The sequence below is a fragment of the Struthio camelus genome, chromosome 2, assembly GCF_040807025.1.
Source record: "Struthio camelus isolate bStrCam1 chromosome 2, bStrCam1.hap1, whole genome shotgun sequence".
NCBI classification, from domain to species: domain Eukaryota; kingdom Metazoa; phylum Chordata; class Aves; order Struthioniformes; family Struthionidae; genus Struthio; species Struthio camelus.
Genome location: NC_090943.1, coordinates 102,276,024 through 102,295,397, shown reverse-complemented (window position 1 = coordinate 102,295,397; position 19,374 = coordinate 102,276,024). Strand labels below are relative to the sequence as shown.

General features: G+C 40.2%; 1 long non-coding RNA gene across 1 annotated transcript; it reads right to left on the bottom strand.

The window, feature by feature from the left end:
• Positions 1-10,776: 10,776 nt before the first annotated feature.
• Positions 10,777-17,862, bottom strand: LOC138065982 (uncharacterized). The gene is made up of 3 exons (XR_011139078.1): positions 14,191-17,862; positions 13,530-13,619; positions 10,777-10,844 (listed from the first exon to the last, which is right to left on the bottom strand). It is a non-coding gene; the product is annotated as an uncharacterized lncRNA (long non-coding RNA).
• Between the last annotated feature and the right edge of the window lie 1,512 nt (positions 17,863-19,374).

Below are 19,374 nucleotides of genomic sequence, written 5' to 3'. Positions count from 1 at the left end.
TTGTACATACAAGGCAGTTGTTTGGATTTGTACCTATTTCCTGCTCTAGTAACAATAGCATGATTTCTTCCTTGAAAAAATGCATTTTTCATCTTTGAATATATGTGTTAAACACTTCCAATGTTCCCTAAATCTGTATAACCTGGCCACATAACTTCATTTTCAAGCAACAGTGAGGGATGATGATAAGGATGAGGATGAGGATGAGGATGAGGATGAGGATGAGGATGAGGATGTCCCACCAGTAGATGTCTCTGTTTCCTGATAGACCACATGGAAATGCTCAGCCTATGTAACATCATCGCTTGTCACGCTGGTGATGACAGGAAGGAGTGTGGTTTGGAAAGACAATATCCCACACCTAAAGTAGCATCTGATCACCTGCTTTTAATTGCTCCAGGGCCTGAGGGAAGGCTGCCTTATGTGTTTTGCTGTTCCTCCTACAGTCACCTATGGCCATGATGCTTTTGCTCAGTTACTGAGAGAAGATATGACTGCCTATAGCAAATCGTGTTTATGGGTATGTTTTCTGGACAAGGTGAAGGTAGGTTCATGCAGGATAAAAAGACTGACATCATTCGTGTTTAAGAGCCTCCCAGTTGTTCCCACCTTTTTTAGCTATATGGCAATGTGGCACCTTGGCAGCAGCATGTTGTAGTCCACATCTCATATTAAGCACTGTGCTTTACTGCTTGCCTATCACTAATTTAAATCATATGGAGTGGTTTTCTACTACAAATCAAGCTCAAAACAAATCTAACTCGCTAACACACTGATGGGTTATATGCAAAAATCCCATAGTCTAATGTTTTTATGAAGCTGATTGAACATAACAGTGTCTGTTTAATAACCTTTTATGAATTATTTTGGGACTTTAGGGTATCATTTCAGCAGCTAAATACAACTGCACAAGACCATACACTATCAGAGAGATCAAAGTCTACATGTACAGTCAGTCTACAGCATTGATAATCAGAAATTGGCCGGAACAATTAAAAAATAAAAAAAAAATACATCCAGTCTATAGATATACACATCTTGAAAATGCTTTTTCACTCCAGATATATCTGCATTTGTTTTGAAATGAGTGCATTGTTTCCACAAAAGAGACTTGTCCTCTGAAAAAGCACAGTGGAACTGATAAAAATTAAAATCTTTTATCTTGAAAAAAATTCTTAGACCAACCTACAGAAAGTAGTTTAAATAATTAAATATTGAATCTTAGAGTCATTTTCAGTGCATTCCACTAAAATGTATAGGAAATTCTGTAACAAAAATTGTAAAAAAGAAAGGTTTACACTGACAGAAGTTTCTTTTTCTTTATTAGAACAGTCTTCATCATAATCTTCCGAGCCAAAGTCGTCTTACCATTAAGCATGGAAATGATTCCACTGATTCCGTAAGACTGTTTGTGGATTTAAACTAAAAGTAGAACCTGGGCTAATCTTACCTCTAATTTTTGTGGAATACATAACCTTTAAAATTCAAGTTGGAATTGGCTCATAATAAAGAAGTAGTTGAAACAAGTAGTGACACATTTTATTGATGAAACAATTTATAATTGCAGTATAAATATAAGACATATAAGCACATTCCGAGAGAATGTCTAGATCTAAAATTCTAACTACGTAAGATTTTTAGTGAGTTATTTACTCATTTAGAACGGAAAGGGTGACTCTAAAAGCATAGAAAACAGGATTCAACTTGAGACACATTTAAACAATATTATTAAAAATCTTTAGATGAGCCAATATTGTATGGTTTACTCTTTCTCTGAAGCCCGTGGAACAGACCTTGTACACAGTGATCATTTTTCTGCCTCATGACTAATGACTCTTGCAGATGCATATAATGGTGGTCAAAGAAAAAAATTACATCATCAGAAATAAGATATTAATCTTTGTAATAATGTGAACAGATAGTCAAAATCTGCTATCACACAGATGAAGCCAAGTAAGTTTGCAACCAAACCCTTTAGCATGAATGATGAGAAATATGGTAGGTTTTTGTTCTAACATTGTTTTTCAACTGGCTCCAGCAGACTTTGGATGAGGTCCTATGGGCTGAACATCCCAGCTGATCATGCTAGGTGTGATATTCACTATTTACCCGGAATAACCCTCCCTCCCCCCAGTCCATACTAGTTTTAGGCCCTTTGTGAGGACGCTGTTCTGTGACTCTCCTAACTTTTGCCTAGGAGGTGACATCTCAGCTCTCTCACAGCTCCAAACTGGAGAAAGAAGCTAACCAACAGCAGTGCCAGTTCTTCTGAATACCACATGCTTGCTTTGCCCTTTCAATTAAGATTTTCTACTGTAAAGAAACACTGAGCACCTGAACCACATATGGGAAAATGTGTCTCATACTATGACAGTCTTATAGCTGAGGGAGCAGAAGTGAGCAGCAGCATTATCAGAAGTAACATTTGCTAGCATGGCTGGGTGGTGGGACTTTAAACATAGTGGAGGCATGTGCTCACCTCTCATGAGTGGAAGCAGGCTAACTCATATCAGGAATCAGCACTGTATAATGGAAGAAACTCCTTCAACTGGGTAGCAAGGCAGTGCAGTGTGACTTTGAAATTGCTTAACATCCTGATGAACTGGAGCAGGATTTACATATAAATGATGTCACAGGAGTTTATTCTCTATAATGCTTTGCCAGTAACCACCCTAGCATTATTCATTTTGATATCACCCCATGCTGTGACAAAGCACATGAACCAAGAGAGTTTTACTATGTTCTACTGGGGAAAAAAATATATAAATAACAATAAAAAGCAAACACTCATTATATATATTGGCAATTTACTTGATAACGGCCAACAGTTACAGCCAACATCCCTCATGTTAGAATTTCATGCTACAAGTACCTGTGCGGTTTAAAATAAAACCACTGTGGTATACTCTGTTGAATTACCAAATATTTGAATAGTAATAATTAAAAAGGAACTTGAAAAAGCTAAGCTTCAATTTACACTGATTTTTAACGAAACGAAGCAATTTTAAAATCTCTCTCTTTTTGCAAATCACATTTCTAGAAGGCTACTGGTTTTTTCTCTCCCTACCACAGAAGGTAACCATTTTAGCATTATAATCAGTAATAATAGAAGTGATTCATATTTACTTTACTCTCTCGGAAGCCCTCAAAATACTCTGCAGATTTAAATCCTGATCCTGTACATAATAATAGGCAGTGGAAACACCACCCCTAAATAGCAGAAGAAGGGACAAATGTTTAATCCCTTGATTTTGTATTATGTGAAAGGTACCTTACATAACCTGAGATAATAAAAATTCATGATAAGTTAAGAAAGATTGTATCACAAACCCTCATACACCCTACAAGTAGATAGCATATGCTTTTCACTTAATTGCTGGCATATTCAGACTGAGACTTGAAGAGATAGACAAAAGATAACCATTATTTTCATCTCAGCAACTGAGGAAAAGCCAGTGGTAGTTTGCTCTCAAAGAGAGAAGGGATATTTCCCCATAGTGTTTTTATAAGTAAACATCAGAATTAATCTACATACTTCTCTATTCAACAATTTTAAATCATCAGTCATTGCTTTTCACATGAAAGTAATAGAAATAGTGAAGTCCCTAGTGCATTTCATTAAGTCTTTGGCAAGTCTTCCCTTTTTGGGAGTGAATCTCTTCTCCAGTTCTTTTTGGGAAATGGGTAGATGTTTAAGGTTCAGAGTGGGTAAACATTTAAGGTTCAGGGGTTCAAACCTCATGTATGACTCAGAGTGGAAATGTTTCTCAGACAGCTTGGCTGTTTTCTCTAAAGACTTAACATTTGTTTGATCTCCTTTGGAAGACCGTCCAATTGTAGGATCTTTGTAACTGAAGATGTCCTCAGCTCTTATATGCTACTTCTGCAGCATATAAGCTTTGTGAACTGCCTTGTCCCAAAGGAGCACAGTTATCATGGCAGTGCATAAATCAGAACTGGAACTTTGATGTACACGGGGTGGAATCCATTAATTGCTTTAAAGGTCTTTTGATTTGCATTGTCCCAGAGGACTTGCAGTTATAGTGGTTCAAAGATCATACCATGGCTTTGATGTTGCCAGAGTTAGATTCATTATTGCTTGAAAATGTAAGAACAAAGCTTTATGTGGCCACTGGAAATGGGCTGGGAGCCAGTGACAGGGTGTAATCATTGCCCTGAAGCGCTCACAGCAGGCTGGACTGAACCCTGAAAAGTCACAGCTACTTTCTGTGCCAGCTTCAGCCCCATTCCATTTTGTATGCTCAGAGGCGATGAGCCTCAGTTACCAAGCGACACTTACCAGTGGCCAGACCCTCAACTAGGAGCACAGGAGAAAATTCCCCTTCAGCTTGAGGGTGAGGGGAAGTCCTTTTGGAAACTAGTGCTGTTTCCTTTTTAATGAGCTTAATGAGCCTTAGGAAACCTCAGCACTTTCCTGACATGTGGGACTTGTTTATTGCTGGCAGGAACGGATGCAACTGAGATTGTTGCCTGGCTTCAGCTAGAGCCAGCTTCCTCATCCTGGAGCTACCTCTGGGGAGATGTTCTGACATTTGAGAAATGCTGGGCTTAGATACTGCTAGTGGTTGACCTGTGGGAGAATGAAGTGTGGTTATGTGGCTGCCGTTATAGTCAAATGGGCTCCCACAGCTTAACAGGCACTATAGGCTGCTAGACGTCCCAAATAATAGATGTCTACATTAAACTGTCAAACTCAATGTCCCACAGGAAAACTGTATAGGACCCAGGTCTCCCTGCACTGTTTTGGTTATGGTTACCCATTGCTCTTCTGGATAGCTGGCAGCCTGGTTTGGGATGTGTCAGAAATGAGCAAGGAACTACTGGCAAAACTGCAACAGAAGAAGGAAGTCTACAGAATGTGGAAAAGGGGACAGGCCACTTGGGAGGAATACAGGGACGTTGTCAGAGTCTGCAGGGATGCGACAAGGAAGGCTAAGGCCCATTTGGAATTAAATCTGGCAAGGGATGTCAAGGACAACAAGAAGGGCTTCTTCAAATACATCAACAGCAAAAGGAAGACTAGGGAAAATGTGGGCCCGCTGCTGAATGGGGCGGGTGCCCTGATAACAAAGGATATAGAGAAGGCAGAGTTACTGAATGCTGCCTTTGCTTCAGTCTTCACTGCTAAGGCCAGTCCTCGGGAATTCCAGACCCTGGGGACAAGAGAGGAAAGCTGGAGAAAGGAAGACTCTCCCTTGGTTGAGGAGGATCAGGTTAGAGATCTTTTGTCCAAACTTGACATCCATAAATCCATGGGCCCCGATGGGATACATCCGCGAGTGCCAAGGGAGCTGGCAGATGTCATTGCTAGGCCACTCTCCACCATCTTGGGAAGGTCCTGGAGATCAGGAGAGGTGCCTGAGGACTGGAAGAAAGCCAGTGTCACGCCAGTCTTCAAAAAGGGCAAGAAGGAGGAGCCAGGAAAGTACAGGCCTGTCAGCCTCCCCTCCATCCCGGGAAAGGTGATGGAACAGCTTCTCCTGGAGGTCATCACTAAGCACGTGGAGGACAAGAAGGTGATCAGGAGTAGTCAGCATGGATTCACCAAAGGGAAATCATGCTTGACCCATCTGATAGCCTTCTCTGGTGGAATGACTGGCTGGGTAGATGAGGGCAGAGCAGTGGATGTTGTCTTTCTGGACTTCAGCAAGGCTTTGGACACTGTCTCCCATCACATTCTCGTGGGTAAGCTCAGGAAGTGTGGGTTAGATGAGTGGACGGTGAGGTGGATTGAGAACTGGCTGGATGGCTGAGCTCAGAGTGTTGTGGTCAGTGGTGCGGAGTCTAGTTGGAGGCCTGTAGCTAGCGGTGTCCCCCAGGGGTCAGTCCTGGGTCCAGTCTTCTTCAATGTATTCATCAGTGACCTGGAGGAAGGCACAGAGTGCCTCCTCAGCAAGTTTGCTGATGAGACTAAACTGGGGGAGTGGCTGACACACCAGAAGGCTCTGCTGCCATTCAGAGGGACCTGGACAGGCCGGAGAGGTGGGCGGAGAGGAACAAAGGCAAGTGCAGGGTCCTGCACCATTACAGGCTGGGGGTTGACCTGCTGGAAAGCAACTCTGCGTAGAAGGACCTGGGAGTCCTGGTGGACAGCAAGTTAACCATGAGGCAGCAGTGTGCCCTTGTAGCCAAGAAGGCCAATGGGATCCTGGGGTGCATTAGGAGGAGTGTTGCCAGCAGGTGGAGGGAGGTGATGCTGCCCCTCTCCTCAGCCCTGGGGAGGCCTCACCTGGAGTCCTGTGTCCAGTTGTGGGCTCCCCAGTACAAGAGAGACATGGCAGTACTGGAGAGAGTCCAGCGGAGGGCTACCAAGATGATTAGAGGGCTGGAGCATCTCTCCTATGAAGAAAGACTGCAAGAGCTGGGCCTGTTCAGCCTGGAGAAGAGAAGATTGAGAGGGGATCTCCTCAATGTGTACAAGTATCTGAAGGGGGGGTGTCAAGAGGATGAGGCCAGCCTCTTCTCCGTGGTGCCCAGCAACAGGACAAGAGGCAATGGGCAGAAACTGAAGGACAGGAAGTTCCATCTGAACCTGAGAAAAAACTTCTTCACTGTGAGGGTGACAGAGCACTGGAACAGGTTGCCCAGAGAGGCGGTGGAGTCTCCTTCCCTGGAGATATTCAAAACCCGTCTGGATGTGACCCTGGGCAATGTGCTCTAGAGGACCCTGCTTGAGCAGGGAGGTTGGACTAGATGATCTCCAGAGGTCCCTTCCAACCTAAACCATTCTGTGATCCTGTGATTCTGTAATAGCTGCTGAACAAGTCTACCTTGCTCTCTGCACACATCAGGTAGCCACTCTGTGCATGCATCACTTGTCTATCTGGAACTGTCAAAAACCTCCAGTCAGCTCTGTGCTTAGGGACTCCAAAATCCGTTCAGATAACTTTTGGATGGATCTTAAGAGACCTTAGAGCTCAAGCCCCATTCTTCAGAAATTGCAGTCATACTTCACAGCCTAAAATTCTAACGTACTGCAAATTTTAGGCTAGCGCTGCGGATCAGCAAAACAAATCCACCAACTTTCTAGGATGAATTTCATTCATCACACTGCTTATAAAGCTCACATACCTGTAAGGAAGAAATCAGGGATTTTTCTCAGAGGCTGTACAGAAACAATTTGAAAATATACATAACATGGAAAAATGGGCAATATAATAACAGTAATGCAATAAATAATACTAATAGTAATTAGCAATACTTTTCCCTTTTCCAGATCAGGCAAGGAAGAGTTAAAACAGTTTGTACCAATTATTGACTACAAGATCTGCAAATGATTGCATAAAATTTCCAAAATATGCCTGCAAGCTTCTATTATTGATGTTATGCCCCGGGACATGCACATATGGATTTAATTGTCTAAAGTGTTTTATTAATTAAATTGCTATGATTTACCTCTCCCATGTTAGCATTTACAGTTTATGAAACAGCTCGTAATTAGGAAATGACTATACTGATGTTGCTTGTTTACTTTGCAAGCAATACATAATAGCACCACATTCCTCTTTTAAACCCACCCTCCCAGGCTACCTTTTTTCTAGCCCGATTAATAGGCAACTGCTGCTGGTGCGTTAAATTGCTTTTTGGATATGCGTAGGGGGGAAGATAACTTGTTAGGGTTACTGTTTCTGCTGAAGTGCACTGCAGTGTTCCTTCTCCTAGACCAGAAGCTTGATTCAGAGCTCACCAAAGTTAATGGATATCTTCTCACTCACTTTAGTGAGTTTTGGATCAGGCCCAACAAGCAAAGATCAGGAAATTTCCCTAAATATAGCATCACCAGTTGTTTGTGGAAATAGCCAAAATACTCTAGCAAGGCAGATGCTGCTTTATTTTCATATACAAATGTTTGAACTTTCTTTACTGACTACTGTAAAGATTTTCTAAAATACTTAAGGTTAAATACTGTGAAGTTGTGCACAACTAGATTTATTCAAATGAAAGAGAGTGAATAAATTTTATGCAGAAGAATATTCACTTATGAGTAGCTGGGTATTACTGAAACAAAAGGTTACTTAGCTGATCTAAACGGTAATTCCTCACTGTCTGAAAATTACTGTTATTTAACCTATAATTAATTTCTATAATCTCAGAATTTTTAAATGTTTTTTGCATACATGGAGAACGCAGGCACTATATGTATGCCACATGTATATATGGAGGAAGAGAGAGGAGAGAATGTTATTATAGATGATAGATTTTAAGATCAGGATGAAAGAGAATGATCTCTTGAGTAAAACATGCCACAAAATGTCACTCAGTAGTTCCTATAAATATTCTTACTTTGCTTCCACTCTGCTGCTTTTCACACTGGGATAAGATCTTACATATTCATGACATATTACACTCCCATAAATTCCAAAGAGCTTTATAATCTTTGCTAATAATGCCTATAAACTTAGTACTCTACCCTCTCTAGCTTCTTACTGACTTCAGTAAGAGCAGAAATGGGCACAGTGCAAATTATGGCATTGACTCAATGACTGTATGTGCTGCCTTGTTTGTGATGCAAACCGAAACCTACCTGTATCTTTGGTTGAGAGCTGCATCTAATAAACCCAGTCTCTAGAATTTTGTAGTGAAAACAAGAATGAACGCACCCAGGAAACAACACGTAGGATGACAACCAGGACTTAAGATGTTCACATGGGAACTGAGAGTTCCTTCTGAAAAATCAAATTCACCCTTTCCTAAGTAATAAGTAAGTCTTGTCCAGTTTAAGACTTAGTTTTGCTAGTCTAGCAAAACAGGATATATATGGAGAATGTCACATCTTAGCTTTCCTGTCAATGTAATGGTTAATAGAGGACTTTTAGAAGGCAAAGCAGCCTTTGGGCTAGCTACCATAATTGGTCTTAGAGTCAAAAGCAGCCTTGGACTATTTTAGTGCTTTTGGTGAAACATAAAGCTGTCTTATAAATGCTTCCTGCCTCTGTGGCTTACTGAGCATTTGGTTTGTAGTTAAGTTATATTTCAAAGAGGTATATTAATAATGGATCTCTACACATAAAAGTTCTTTGGAGTGAGATTATTAAATGCATGTAATGTAAATGTCAGTAAATTAAATTTACTGACATTGTTGCATTGATGTTGATTCGATTTGATGAATGAGAGAGGTCATGTTCATCCTCAGTCTGACTGACAAGTTGATTTCTTTTTCCTTTGCTTTGGGTGATAAATATGGAACATAACTGTGAGGAAGTTTTGCACTAGAGGATAACCAAAATTAAATAAAAAGGGAACTTGCAAGGTAGGCTTGTAGAGCCTTTTGTAAGCTTTTAAACAGCTTTCAAAAATGCTTATCAAAGCAGTTCTGCTTAGTCCTTTGTGACCTAGTAGGCAGAGAGCATCTTCGAAAACTAGATGCTTTCTGTGGGTGCAACTACAGGCCATGAGAATGCTGAACAAAATATCATTGTTCCTTCCCTTTGTAGGGAAGTCCCATTGTACTACCCTTCTAACATACTTTCAGGAGTACACAAGCCACACTGTTGAGATGTTTCTCCCTATGCTTTCTCTTTGATCGCTTGACGGGGACAGATAGGAAGGTGATCAAGAACAGAGGCCTGCCCTGAGTCTAGCTCTTTAACCATGGAACCAAGGAGAGAATCCCTCAGCCACCGCACTGGCTTTGATGTAAGCAACAGCGGCCAATTTTGTGCTTGTCTGTTCTGGTGCAGAGCCATCAGGGGCAGAGGGACCAGCAGCCTGGTTCCAGCAATAGGGTTTGCTGTAGGCAATAGGCAGTTGCATGGGATGGCAAACTGGCACAGGTAGTAAAGCAGCCCAAGCACTGTAGGCTACATTGTTTGGGAAACTCATCTTGCTGATACTACTTCTATTGCTGTTGCCAAGTGATGGATTAGAGCTGGGGAGGAGGGGGGACTAAAAACAGCTATGGTGCCTCCCTGCAGATTGAAAGGGCAGTTTCCTCTCCTATCTCTCCCAATTCTCCAGGGACAGGAAGACCAAAAAGTACATTTTTACAGTGGTCATTCCCCTGGCTCTCTAATGCAGCTCTATCCTCTCTTATATTTCCCATTCCTGTGGTTCAGCTTTTCATTCCCGGAGTGGCAAAATTCAATTTCCCCACAGCTGAGAAGCTTTGAGTGAACTCTGCCTAAACCATGCTTGTACTCTTTCTGAATGCTAGTGCGCAAAAGTCACCTTGTTTGCCATCATGTGCATGCTTCAGGCATCCCACTCCTTCACAAGGTGATGTCATTAGGATTCCAATTAAAAGCCTGTGAAGCAATATCTTTGTTGCTCTTTTCATTGTAAATATCGTAACTTTGGTTTGCCACTGGAATTTTGAAGCTGGTATCCATGTAATTAGAACAACAATTATACTGTTTTGAGAATCATTTTGTCACTTCATCCTCTATAAACTCCTTCACTATACTTAATACAAAACAAGAACTAAACAGAAAAAAAAAATAGAAATGCATGAAATCCTCAAAGATATAATCTAACCTTTATAGGGCACAGAAAACTACTTTGTACCAGCACTTGGTACAGTGCCTAGCTCCATGACAGCAGCAGTGGTGTATCTACGTTATTAACGGTCTTGCCTCTTCATAATACTATTTCAGCATGACATCTTCAAATCTCTGCATTTCTGACTGGAGCAGCAGGTGAACAGCCCCTGGCAGGCACAGAACTGTGTGATCAGCTGTGCTTAGCTGTTTAAGCCCTGAAGTGTTTTCTCCTTATGGAACAGCTCACCTTTGCTCTTGCATATATTATGGACAATGCAACCATTACTGAATTTAGGCAATGCTGCTGTGCGCTCCCATGCCTTCTTACAGCTGTTGGGTTCTAAACTAAAAATGAAAAAGGAAAATTAAGGAAGCATATATGAAAAGAAGACACTTTCTGAAGGCATGCATGAAAATCCTGCAATCAAACTGCATCCTTCAATAGTGAAATACTATTTCCTAATTTAGGCCTCGACCCAAGGCCCAATAAACTCAAGGGGAATGTTTTCTGCTGATTTCTGTAGACTGTGAATCAAATCCTTACAGCAAAGTTTTCTTCTCTCATCTGTAACTTATAGAAGAGGCATATAGAATCCCTGAAGAAAATTTTCCTGTAACTGTGATTTGTAAGGAATAAGGAGCATAAGGTTTTCCTGCTCCTTTTCCTGTATAAAACACCCTCAAAGCTGTGAAGCGATGCCTGTCACTGTTGCCATAAGTTTAAAAGGAGCTCAACCACTTACATGCAGGGCCAGCTTTTCAAAAATGCTCAGCTTGCACATAAGGAGCAACCTAAGTAACCTGAGCCATGAGATGAATCCTCAGACGACATAAATTGTTACAATTTTGTCATGTTATTAGGACAGTATATGCCTGCTGTGGACTGGCCCCAAGGCTTCTAGATGCCCCTACCACATTAGGCGCATATTGACTTTGAGCTCTTTTATCAGTCACAGCAAAAGCTGGCTCATTTCAGGTGCCTAGAAACATAAGCCAAGCCCTTTCTGTGAGCCTTCACTTGAAAATTTGGCCCCATAGACCTCTCTCCTCAAGTAGCCCCAAATTAATACTACGTTAATAGTGAGATTGTGGTAAATGTGGGAGCCACGTTTGGCACCCATGAAAAGATAAATTTATGTTATTTTCCTCTTCAATTTTATCTCTTGCGACAATATTAATCAGCCCCAAGTGACATATTTTATGATGGCCTTTTTTTATTAAGTGCTAAGCAAAACCTGTATTTCTCCAGAGCACTAAGGGGCCACTAGTGTGAATTTGTCATTAACATGCTAAAGAGTTCTGCTCCAAGAATAGTGTGACCTGTTCGTTTGTATGTTAATGGAACTCGTGTCTAGAAAGATTTGAAGGCAGTCTTCCACCAGACACAGATTGCTCATTAGAACAATGAAAAGGGCTCCTGTGAAATAATAATAATAATTAATACTTTTCCACTTCTGTAGCGCCTTTCATTCAAACAACTCAAAGCACCCTGCAAATTAATTAGGCCTCTCAGCAATTCTGGGAAGTAGTATCCCCGACCGATCTGTCTTAGGAAGCTAGAGAATGATTTGCCCCAGACTTTGTATGAAGTCAATGGGAGAGCTGTGAATAAAAATTAGAGACCTGACTTGCACTCTCCCCCGTCACCTGACTATAGACAACATGCTGTATACAATGCAAAGATGCACAGTGGTTTTCAAGATCAAGAAAGGGATTTATTAATAATGAAATATTAGCATCAGTTAATATTTTTCAGTCAGTGTCCCTGCAGTTAGCTTCTGTATAAGCACTGAAATAAAAGTGGACTGATTTTCAATGACACTGAGCACATGCAACTAAACATCAGACATCAGCTTAAATTTAGGTTTCTCAGTATGAATTTAGGTATCTGACTGCAGCCATCCGAGTTTCAAACTGTTGGCAATACCGTGTCTCAGGAAATGGAAACTGGGTTCCTGGCTGTTATTTGGCTTACAGTCGATCAGTTTGTGAGATTTTTGTGTCAATGTTAAGGTGTAACACCTCTAGGTTAGGACTTCTCACAGGACCACGTTCCGAAGACGTGCTTCTGACAGAGAGACAGACTGACAAGAGAGGCTTGAAAACGCTGGAAGCTGTAGTCCATGGCTAGTAACATATTTCTCTGGGAGACATGTTGCAACTTCTCCATAGTCACACTGTCTGCACATGGAAAGCTATGTAGCTCACAGAAATCAGTGGAATGTTTCACTTTTATAACAGAAGTGAATTTGGCTCCTACATTTTATCCTATTATCAAAAAAACACCTGCCAAAAGTTTTCTGTGGTTTGTCACAGAGAAGATGACAGGCGAATCAGGATGGGAATGAGTATCATTGTACCTTTTAATCACCCATGCCTTTTCCATGATTCCTAACCCTATGCAGCTTGGGAGGACTAACCTGAGTGCAAGAGTGAGAGAGGTCCACACAAAGGTTAGTAACTCTCTTCCCACTAACTGAGAATTAAACATAGACCCATGTGGTAAGAACACCTGTTCCAACTAGCTTAACCACCACAGGATTTAAATAGGTATGTAAGTCCACTTCCGTAGGCTCTATTAAACACTTCTGAAATAAATTCAAAAGGCCCATTGGAGAGACTGGAAAAGGTTTTTTGTCTGCCTCTTCCTCCCCATTTGCTTATCATCTAGATAGAATTATGGTGTAGGGAGAGAAAAGCAATTGCTTTTTCTCATTGGGTCCAGATTTAAAACGTGTCTCTCCAGGAAAGCTGAGTTGCACATCCTCAGCTCAGTCCATGTTCTAGACAGCTTTTCCTACCACACAAACAATATAAATGGGCTGAATTAAATTTAGTAGGTCAGGGCAGGATAGTAAAGTTCATCTTGCAGCTTTTTTGCTCTGTCCCCAGTTTTGCATATCGAGGTATCTTTAACTCCCCTTGTCAGCCATTCATGGGAACTGATAAATACAACAAATTAGTTACATGTATAGAGTAGAAACAGTTACATCTTTAATTGCAGGGAGAGTATGCGGCCCATCTCTGTACCTGTGTTTGTTTATGCATTTGCATCCTTGCAGTGGATGTAGCACAGACCAACAGGAACAAACAGGATCTTTTCCCTGAAGAGCACCTAGTCTGAGGGGCAAGGAGAACAACAAATCAGATATGTAGCTACTTTCCCATGGGAATGGGACAGCTTCAGCTGGCAAATTACATGAAGATATATTTCAAGGAAGAATTTATGGGAAGGTAGAAACTTGCTTTACTGAAATAATGGCAAGTACATTGGAACAGAGGCATAAAAAAGACTAAAAATGATTCCTTTGGTAGGATTTGGAAGAGATCTGAAACATATACCAAGGATTTTCTCACTGGCAGACCTCTCAGGAACACGTTCACGTCCTTTTGGTTTGGCAGTATTACCAAATTAATTGTGCTTTTTGTTTGATTGGTGATTTTAGCTTGCATTAAACTTGCATTCAGATCAAGCCAGAAGTTAGCACTATATAGTACTAAGGTGGACTTTTAAAAAATTCAGATGGAAAGAATTAAGTGTCTAGAATAGATGCATATTCTGCACTTCTGGCTCTTATCTGAGATTTAGCCACTCCTGAAGAAATTCTATTTTTCTTAAACGATTTCCTATCTTTGCAAAGGATTAAGGTTGTCTGCTGCTCAACATACTATATTGAATGAAATCACTTACCTAGTAAAGAAAATGTCAGACAATGCCCAGAAATATCACTTGATAAATTATCAGCGAGTTTAATAGCAAGAGACGTTTTCTAAGTTAAAAGAAAACAAAAAAGGAGAAGAACAGAAGGAACATCGGGCTATTTCTAATTGGTTCCCTTTATGGCTCAAGCAATGGGTTGGAGTTCACTTGAGTTCATGGTGGTATTATTAAACAAATCATATTCTGTCTGCATGGACTGGAAACCATAATATATATATCAGCAAGAGAGATGTATTGAAAACCAAGAAGTTTGAAAGAGAAAGGAAGCAGAAAATAAAAAAAATGCAGAAGGGAGGAAGAAATGAAAAACTGGGAGAGAACACAGCATTCTGAAGTGGACTTTCTATAAGAATCAATACTGTTTTTAGGGCATTTTGACATAGAACCATGTAATACAGAGTTTATCCAGAGTAAGGATCACAGCTAATTCACTGCACTGTTGTACCACAGCTATAAACTATTGCAAACCAGGATATTTTTAAAAGGCATTCTACTAATTACAATAGTCAGAGTTTCCCACTAGCCATGCAAGGGTAGGTCACATTAGTTTATTGTATGTACCTCAGCTGAATGGTAAAACTATAAATAAGCTTACTTAACTGACAGTGTCATGCCAAACTCAGCAATACACTGCTAATTTCAATAACCCAATTTAGAACTGATGGATCAGTCAAGGAAAAGCTAGCATTAGCTCACAAAAGCGCTTACAACCTGTGTCCAAATGAAAAGACAGAGCATTTTGGTTAAAGAATTAATATGACTTAGGGTTGAAAGTGGCTCTGGGAATTACCTGTCAGCTAAAAGAGCTGATGTCTATCTTACTTCTTTCAGAAATGCAAATTTTGTTGTAGGTTGTGTGTGCGAAATTGTTTCCTTATGTATTTTTTTCCTGAAAAACAAATGTATTTTTACATTATTTAAACAGCACATAATTAAGTAGCAAGGTTCTTTCCTAGTTCAGAGAGAGGAAAAACCCCAAAAAACCCTGCCTGTTGTGTGCTCCAGGCTCAGAGGGCTGCACTGGAGCACAGCGAGTGGAAAAGAGAAGGGAAAAACAGAGAATGTTTAACATTCACAATTTGTACACAGCCGATAATTTATTGGAACTCATCTGTAACAAGGCTTGGCACTGATTTATAAGTTGATTTGAAAAATAAATAAAAGTGATAGAAACCTGCATTCAGTTTTAATGATAGACTGTTGCAGCGTGAAAAGTAAGGATATGAAACATTGCAAGGAAATTAGATATTATGCCCTGAAGACAATTGCAGCTACCAGCCCATTAATTGTTAGATATTTATTATTAAAAATTTCTTTTCATGAGTGACTGCAGAATATTTGCGCTGTTAAAGTTGTTGAGTTCTGACATGAATGAAGTGTATGAAGCTCATTTTTTTTCCCCATGTGTGTGTTTGTGGAATCGACAAGGTAACTGACCAAAATGTGTGATGAATCTTTACTGCCCAAACACAAACACACAAGTGCTGCCTCTAAATTGATAGCAAATAGGGCAGTGAATGCTAGGAAGCTTGTTACTGTTTTGAATCTCAATAGTGAGGGGCTTGACAGTGCCCTGAAACAGATCTTTGGAAGCAGAGAGGACCCAATTCTGTTCCCAGTGAAACAAGCAGCATTTCTAAGGAGCTCTGACAATTTACATCAGTAGCCCATCGTCTCATGTGCGCTCCCAAAATTTAATTTTATAACATGCCATGCACTGCAGAAAGGAGGAGAGAGCTAACTAGTCAAAAAGAGCAGTGTATATGTGATAAGCAAAAAAGAAGGTAAGGAAAGCATTCTTTTACAAAGGGCTTTCAAGCACCTGGCAAACTGAAGCTTACATTTTGATCACGTCTTAAAAATACAGAGGAAATTTGATAAACTAAATTCTTAAAGCAAAAAGAGTTCAAAGAAAGGCAAGACCACCTAATATGTTCTCCTACTTCTCTAAACCCAAACTACAAAATAATCAGCAAAGCTGATCTTTTAAGGAAGCAGTTTCTAAGAGGAAAAGCATGCATATGACTGAGGCATCTGAGGAATGGCACTGGGAGCTGTGCGTCTGCGGGCCGATTCCACATTGACCTGCTGAGTGACCGTGGGTGCTATCCTAGCTGTAGAAATATAGACAACAATATGCCCTTTTTTTTAAGGCACTTTGAGGTCAACCAACAAAAACAAAGATAGGAAAAAGGGAGAGAAAAAACAGTGCTATATTATTATTATTTGGTAGTTACACTGCAGTAGTATCTAGAGTTGCCAAACATTGCACAAATATATTATGAGAAATGGTCCCTATCTCAAACAGCCTATGATTTAACTGTCTCAGACTTTGGTATGAATTATTAATAGCTGTTATAGTGATTAAGTAAAATAATGTGGCTAAAGAAACATAACAGAGAAAGACCAGACAGATTTAAAATGTTTGTTACTTGGACTGTCTGAGGAAAAGATAACATTACCATCTTATGCTTGTACATTGTTTAGATTACAAACAGGAGCTCCCGACTTCACTGCAAGCAAAACAGCATACGCATCCTTGTTTCTCTTCTCCTTTTCAGATTGCATAAGGTAGCCTCCCCCTATTTCTCTATCCTAATTTCACTTGGAAAACTCTGTCTCTGTAAATTGACTTGCGGTATAGAAATGAGATTTTCAAAATCTGAGCAGGGATGTGTTCAGGTCAGTCAAAGGTTTCTGGCACTTCAGCTGGCCTTCTGATATGAACATCTCTTTCTCCATAATGAAATATAATTTACAGACTATATTAGTGGTATTTCCTCATAGGTATTTCCTCATTTCTAACAACCATAAAATCTGGAAAACCACATACTTCCTTTTCAAAACACAGATTTAAACAGGGGAACGTTTTATGGAGTGCAAGGAAGACAGACAGCTATTAAAGAAGATTCACAGTTATAGGCTAGCATATTAATAGTGGGGTTGGCTCTTGAAATGAGAATTTACAACATGCCTTAACCTAATCCCTCATTAAGATAATTTATTCCCACCCTCAAGGTCTCACATCACAGCTAGCGCTAGGCAAATAATTAGTAACAAACAATTCATTTGATCAATTTCAACTCTTCCTTTTTAATGAATTGTCAGCCAATACAGTTCAATCTTCTCAAATATATTTATTATTCAACACTATTTGCCAATTTCTGTGATGAATGTGTAGTCTGTTGTTTATCTGGGAGGAGCTGGGTGCTGTACGGTGCTGGGTACAGTAACTAATCAACGCATTTTTAGTGGATGCAGAAGTCCCGGGGTATAGTTTTGGTCTCCAGGTAGAAGGTGGGATGCACAGAATCAGTTTTATTTTGTGAATACCCAAGCTTTCAAAATTTGAACTTTACCTCCCCTAAATAAAGTAGTCACACAAATATTTTTATCCATAACTCACACATGAGGATGGAGGTTCTTTGCTTTGGGGTCACATGGTCTAAGGGACTTGCAGCTCCTTTTGTTCGTAGGTGGGAAAAGGATCTACTTTTATTTTTCTGCTGTGAGACAGCATCCCGACATGCAGAAGGCTGCAAGCCTTTCTGCTATATAAGGTAATCTTAGGAAGTTACTACATCAGAAGCACTTACTGATGAATCTCCAGTAAGTATCCAAACACATTTTGTTGAAGTTCCCGCTAAGCTCTTTGTCTAGCTACCCTTCTGCCTGCTGTGGAAAAACCTGTGGGACTCTACTTGGTAAATGTGGCAGCTAGAGGACTAAAAGGCTATGAAATGAATTGGGGTTTCTGACATGGCTGTATCTGGGCCACGAGGGTAGCCCTGGAAGGTATTTTTAAACTACATTTTTCATGTCATATCAGCCAGAACGAGAGAGCAGTCTGCAAGCTAATGAAATTCTTACATCCCTCTGTCAGCTGATGGGAATAAGGCCATACAACACCATTTCCTAAAACAGCAGCATAAAACCACCAATTAAAAGCACAACCTATAAGACAAAGGAAAAGAAATACGGCAATTACGGTGTACAGGCAGTAGACCAGGACCTAAGAGGCCTATGCTACAGTGACCCTGGGCAGTATTTCAGTGTCAGCGCTCCTCCCTGCTTTATCTGTGAAATGGAGAGAAATGTTTTGTCATTTTTTACACTGTGTTGATGGCTGCCTGTTGATATTGTTTTCTTTCCAAGACAAGGACAGCATCTTACTGCATGATTGTACAGGAACCAGTGAGGCAGAGCTGTGTATTTCTTACCCCTATACAAACAGTGATAGCTAGGTTTAAATACTGTCTCTAAACCAAGTACTGTAAATTCAGAAAATTCAATTAAGGTTACACTTACAAGACAATGGAGAGCAAAGTAGAGAATGTCACTAAAGCTCTCTAAAGGGTGGGCTAAACAGAATCCATTATTTCTCCAGTCTGAGAATGCACTTGTGACTTCCTGCTGAATTCCCATGCAAACATTACTTTGGAGGAGAGGCAGAAGTGTTAGTAATAGATTCTCACATATTGATGCTTCAGCTAGAATGCTGGGAAAATGTAAAAAATAAAATTCAACAGAATCATTTGCAAATGTTCTGATTTAATTTTATATTTATAAATCCCAGAAAACTGGTGAGATATGCTGTATCTTCTATTTAATAATAAAAAACTGAAAAAAAAAAAGGGAGATCTAATTCCATTGTCTTCCACTTTTCTAACACGTGCTAAAAAAATGCCTGAGTAGATTGTGTTACACAACACGGTGGGACAGTGCCGCTCAATCTTTCCTTCCTCATACTCCAACATACTCTGTAAATTAGTATCTCTGGCAATGTTATAGCCTTCTCAAGACAAAAAGAATTGAAATAGTCTTCAGCAGTCAAGATGACTGGTCTGATAACTAGACTACTGGATTAAAGCCTCCTGCTCCAGCACTTCAGTACATCTAGCTTGTTGCTTCTTTTAGCTTGCTAATGGTATCATTAACTAAAAATGTGAAAAGCCATCTCAGATCAAACGCAAGTTTTTGTTAAGCATAAACTGTTCTTCAGGTCTTGTTTTCCAGGAAAAAATGTTCTGCCTTTCCTACCACCAAAATGCTTCCTACACCTCCTCCAAGGAATAAATCTGCCTCTGCCCAAGCCAAATGTATATACTAAGTGTTTCAAACTCAGGGAGGAGCAAATAGATTTCCTTTTGTAAT